Consider the following 6,347-nt stretch of genomic DNA (forward strand, 5'->3'; position numbering starts at 1 on the left):
CCAAGAAGGAGCAGGAGAGGGACAGACGTGTCCTCCAAGTGCTCTTTTCCTAATGGCTCTTTTGTTGCTGCAAGGAAGAGTGCTGTCATCCACGCTAAAACTGCTGAATATAAATTGGAAAAAAGGAAAAAAACCTAAATGCTGTAAGAATGAATCTCAATGCCCACCTCCAGTGTCTGAAACCAATGAAGGAGACGGCATTAAATCAGGACCCAGCAATAACCACATGGCTGCTCAGCCCTGGTCACAGCAAGCAAAAACAGAGAGGGACTTGGTGGGAGAGGTACCTCTGACGGTATTTACGGGCCTCTCAGCAATACGGGAGGAAAAATCTCCTGGTAAAAAGTGAAACGAAACCCTCTAGCAACACCCTGCCATAACCACATGAAAGCCCCATTCCTGTCTGGTGCCCTTTGTTGGGGACCTGCCGGCAAAGTGTGAAATGTCACACGCCGCAGCCAAAGCGCCCGAGTTGTGCCTCACTCCTCCCTTGGCTGCTCCTGGAGAAAACAGGGTGTTTAAACAGACATAACAAAGCTGTTTATATCCTAAAGTATTCTTTTATGCTTGAGAACTGAGACTGTAGCCTCAGCATCCAAGATAACTTCATAATAACCTTTTAGTGGAAATAACCCTTATTTACAAGGAAGTTCTATTGCTAAGCTGAGATGTAAAATAAAAGCAGCAGATATTATTCATAATGCAGTAGAAAAGTAGACTACTTACAAGGGATTTTTTTTTTAATTCTAAAAGCAACAATTTCAGATTAGAAATCATGGGGAAAATCTTGGGCCCATTGAAGTCAGCACAAGCAATTTCCTTACCTGTGTTATGAAGAACATTTTACCTTATGAAAGCCCGGCAGATTTTTTGATCTAATTTCTTTTTATCATTTATTCTATTTGATTACTTTCTGTATGTTTCTGTTGGACGGTGCAAGCAGGTTGGTATCTTTTCTGCCTCGAGTCAATTTAACTGTCCCATTCCTACACCCTAGAGCAGCGAAAACAACTACATGTACTCTCAATTTCTTAAAAAAACCCAACCAACCAAAAAACCCCCAAAACAAAAAGCAGCAAACCCAAATGGCCCTTATCCCTAGCCACAAACTAGTGATATTAATTCTCTATGCCCTCCTTGTTTATTTTCTAGCACTACCAAAACTGGGCTGTTAAATTCTCTCGTGTTGTTCCTTCAAGCGGGAAAATGCTGACGTTCAGAAGGAAACTATTCTCTATTTCAGGTAAGTGACAAACTGTATGTTGGATATTGACTTTACTGGGAGATATCACTTATTTACACTCCTGAGTATTGAAGGGTATTAGGGAATTAAATATTACAGAATTAAACCAGCTGTGATGCTTGTTCTTGGACATGCTCCTGTACACAAAAAAGAGATACAAAATTGAATCACAGGTCCGATGACAGACCAGATTTTGAGTCTTCCAAGACCTTTCCATAGGGCAATTTTACAAGGTGTATAGTACACCCCAGCACAGCCCCACACATGTAATGTGTAACTCCCTGCCTGTTGCACATCTCTACCCGCCATCCTCTCACCATCACTGCAGGAGCTTTGCCTGCTGAGATCCAAATGCAGGCTGCAGAGAGTGGTGATCGTCCTCTGTGACACAGATCTGATGGTCAAGACCTCCACTGTCTGCCCTGAACTGCTGTGCTGCACATGTAGATCAGCTATGATGTCCTGAAAGGGACTTGGGACATGGAGACCATGTCAAGATCGCTTAATCTACCTCACAGAAAGGTTTTACATCTTAATTAATTAATATTTGGAAAGTTTTTTAGCCTTTTTGGCAGCATGCATGACAGAAACCACCTTAAAAGCCAGGAATCATCCACCTACAGCTCTCAAAGAGCTTCAAAAGTTGGTTGGAATGTTACATATATGTTAAAATACATTTTTTTTCCCTCCAAAGTTTCACAGCTCCATCCTGTGCTGTCCAGAGAAAAGAAGAATAAATAATGTGGCTGGAGTTACTTATTGCACCACCACCACCGTTTTAGCCTTGTGGTATTATCCACCTCTGTTCCTTCCCCCATTCTTTACATTCAAGTACAAGAGCAGAGGCATTATACTAGAAAAAATAGATTTTGTTTAATTTAGTTAGCACAGGATTGAACCCAGGAGACATGTGATACTATCAGTTACATACTAGCTACTCTACATGTCCGACCAATTGTGCCGTATAATACACCTTTTTGAAGTATCTAAGTAATCTATTTTGATCGTTTTTACATTACGCTGCGGCCAGATCCTCATGTTAAGAAAACAAGGAAATACTAAAATCTGTGTGGTTTGGTTGGAGAGTGTTCGGGAACCGCATACAAGTGAGCGAAAAGTTATGTAAAGACACAGGCTTAAAGTTCTCCTGGGTAAAACACACCATCTAGAGGTGGCCACCCCTTCTGCAAGTGATCTTCAAAAAAACTGCAGACAGAAGGAATGAAACCGCTCGCACTAAAGAAGAAATCTCACCTCGATAGAAGCAACAAAAACACTTTAATCAGAACCTCAGCGCTATTTGAAATGGATATTTTCTGTTTCTGAAACAGGCTCTTCCATACCAAGTAAAACAAGGCTTCTTTTTTCAAAGGCCTTTTGGAAAGAAAATCAGCTCATGCTTCTAACACCAGAGGTCAGAAGGAAGGTGCTGGCTCTTGGGAACTGTGTTATATATGGGAAGCACAAATGCCTCTGCAGATAGACTCTTGCTTTCAGGTTATATATCTGCAAAGGTTTACCAAAAGGGTCAATATGATGGGATGGTGTCTAGGAAATCGCACTTTTCAAAAGAAATCCCCAAAGTGTGAAAGTCTGGCTGAAGTCAGCGGGGAGGTTGGAGATGCTGCAGGGACTGCGGGAGCAGCAAAGTGTCCCCCCCGGTCTGGAAGCAGAGACAGGATCCTCCATTCCGGCCCATGGAGAAACAGCCCCTGCCCTGGTGACATTTTAGACAGTTTTTGAAGGGTTGCAGGTTTTGTGGAGCCCAGCAAAAGGATTAAGAGAGCTGGAGTCCAGCTTTCCCCCAGTACTGGGGAAGTATCTGATATCCATTAAAAGAGTAAATGGCTGGTGGTTTTTTTATTACAGAATCACAGAATCGACTGGGTTGGAAAAGACCTCAGAGATCATCGAGTCCAACCCTTGGTCCAACTCCAGTCCATTTATTAGATCATGGCACTAAGTGCCATGTCCAATCTCAGTTTAAAAACCTCCAGGGACGGCGAGTCCACCACCTCCCTGGGCAGGCCATTCCAACGCCTATTATTTCTATTATAAATGCAGATATAGCCATGAAAGCCAAAAGGTGAAGATGGGAAATACCGTACTTCACATTCCTTCCCCACCCACTGTGGGGGAATATTCCTGCACTGATCGATTGCAGGAACTGTCTGTAAACAAACGTGTGTTTTGAAGCTCCCATGTAAACAGGAATCAAGACATCTTGCACCGTTTCAATAAACTTGTTTTCTTTGTGTCAGTCTATCTCAAGAATGCTGGAATCAGAACATTTCCCAGTGACAGCTTCATCCTTTAAACTCCGCAGATGAGAGAGCGTGCAGAACAATTTGTGCTGAGGCAGGATTCAGAGTTACCAGGGTGACACTTTGTAGTTTGTAGGATGCTGACAACGAGCTTCTCAAATACACGAGAAGGGACCATGGAGACACGATTTTCCTCTGCCATCACTGAAGTGGCAACGGAGGCTGTGAATTTCCCCTGCCCTCTGCCTCCCCAGATCTTTGCTACTGTGGCCTGTGAGTTAGAGGTGACTTCTGGGGGCATGATAATGGCCCCTGGCACCAGGGATTTACCTTGGGAAGAGGGAGGATCCAAGCCATGGCTTGCCTTGGTTATGCCCAAGGTCTGCTGCTTCGCTTTCTCTTCCGTCAGGCAGTTCTGCAGCTGTCTTCAGTCTCAGTCACAGCACAAAGTTGTGGCTCTACCACACTTCTTCCCACAAAACCCCCAAAAAAACAATTAAATAACTGTGGCAGCAAAAGCCTCTGGGTGCTTTTCATTTGCCCATCACTGGTAGAGTGCTTCAGGTTACTTTCCCTCTTTCTGCAGGTACAAATTAATTCATTAAAGTGTTTAGGGAGAACAACTCCAAAGACTCATTTGTGTTTCAGGTCTCCACACACCTGCATTGGTCAGGGGATTCTCAATGTGCTACCGAGTGTTTGAATCCAGTTCAGAAAACTTCAGGTTCTGGTTCAGAAATGGTTTGCCCAAACTTTGCCCATTTCAGGCCTTCTCTAACTGAGATCACAAATTCCTTGCCTTGAGGGAGAGGTTTATGGTGTTTTTTTCAAGAGAGAGAAAAGCAGAGCTTTAGCATCTACTGGGTTTTCAACAATGAAATCACAAAAATTTCTGAAAACAGTTGCAGCAAAATATTAGTCAAATTGTCAGCAATTGACAAGCAATTTCTCTGGCGACATTCGGCAGAACATCCACAGTGAACCCCAGAAAACTCGTTGAAACCAGCCACCCTGCTCCTGCCAGCACGCGGGTTGTCGGCGTGCTCTTTGCCTGGGGTTTTTAGGATAACAGTGACATCAGAGGTAGAAAAAGCCTCACAAACCACAGGAACTTACCTCTTCCCAGAAGCATAGTGGTTTCCCTCATAAAAGAACAGCAGGTGTTAGAGTGTCACCGAGGGACTTGATTTTGACCACAAAGCCAAGAAAAAGCAAGTGTCTCTAGTAAATCTCAGCTTCTCAGTGACCTCTGACGGAGCAAATCTGCCAAGGCTAAATTGGCTGACTTTTAGGCCAAAGCCAATGATTTATCTGTGTTGGTTGGGCTCAAATCCTGGAGGCTATATTGAGATTAGAAGGAAACTTACTCACTGGATGGCAAAGAAGCAGACAAAATTGGGCTTTTCTGACCGCAGGGAAATGTGGTGCAGAGATGGAAGATCTGGGGAAGGGCGGGACCGAGCAGAGGAGGGAGTGCAGTGCCTGGAGCAGGTGGGTGAGGTAGAGCTGTGCCCTGATCCCAGCTCTGCAGGGCTTGTGCTCAATCCCAGTCCTTTTCCTGTGTGAGCTTTCGCTGGGAGCAGTTCTGGGTGGGAGATTCAGAGGTGGGAGCCATGCAGAACTGCCTTACGACAAACAGCAGATCGCTGCAAAACTCCCAGTGCTGCAGCGCCAGGTGAAATATGTGTGTGTGTGTCTGAGAGAGGAAGAGAGAGAAAGAATGCCTGGGGAGATGGAAAAGGTTGAAATGAGTCACTCCTCATCTTTTTGTCTAATTTGGTAGATAACACCGAGTGTGATGCTTCCCTGCCTCCCTGCTGAGCAGCTTGTGCAGAGCGCAGTCAATGAAAGGACCTCTCTGGATCCAGCCCATATATGGTGCAAAATAAGGCAGAGGAGAGTCAGACACAGCGACACACTGGCTGCAGGCGCCTCTGCCGTGTGTGAAGCCTGGGAGGTGGGATGAATTTTTGTCATGCAAAGATTTTATGAGCTGTGACATAAGCTCAAAATTGGAGGCATTTCAGCGGCTTCCTCAACTTAAAAGTGGTGTTCTAGAACGGCATTTGACACTTTATACGAACTTAAGCCCAGCCACGGAACACTTATGGACTAAACATCCCAGGGAACAGAGTTCCCACAATGCAGTGATGGTAAAGCAGGAGGAGCCTGAGCTGGTCTGGCCCTACACTGGGGCAGGCGAGGACAAGGATCATGGAATCACAGAAGAGTTTGGGTTGAAGGGACTTTCCCAGCTCCCCCAGTGCCACCCCTGCCATGAGCAGGGACATCTTCACCAGCTCAGGTTGCTCAGAGCCCCGTCCAGCTTGGCCTGGGATGTCTCCAGGGATGGGGCATCCACCACCTCTCTGGGCCAGTATTTTACCACCCTCATTGTAAAAAATTTCTCCTGCATGTCTCACCTGAATTGCCCCTCTTTTAGTTTAAAACTGTTACCTCTTGTCCTATTGCAACAGGCCCTGCTCAAAAGTGTGTCCCCCAAATTCAGGCACTGGAACAGGCTGCCCAGGGCAGTGGTGGAGTCACCATCCCTGGAGGGGTTTAAAAGACGTTTAGACGAGGTTCTTAAGGACATGGTTTAGTGCTAGAGTTAGGTTATGGTTGGACTCGATGATCCTGAGGGTCTCTTTCAACTGAAATGATTCTATGATTCTATCTTTCTTATCAGCCCCTTTTAAGTAGGAAAGGCTGCAATAAGATCTCCCAGATGTGGTAGCAGGGGTTTTGCGAGAGCGGTGATGGGCGCTCCCTAGGCGGGGCTCTGCTCCCTGGGCGGGGCTTTGGCATCTCCCTCGTCTAACTTGGCGCCAAAGGCCCGG

This window comes from Streptopelia decaocto (genome assembly GCF_964273445.1).
Source record: "Streptopelia decaocto genome assembly, chromosome: 9".
In the NCBI taxonomy this organism is placed as follows: Eukaryota; Metazoa; Chordata; class Aves; order Columbiformes; family Columbidae; genus Streptopelia; species Streptopelia decaocto.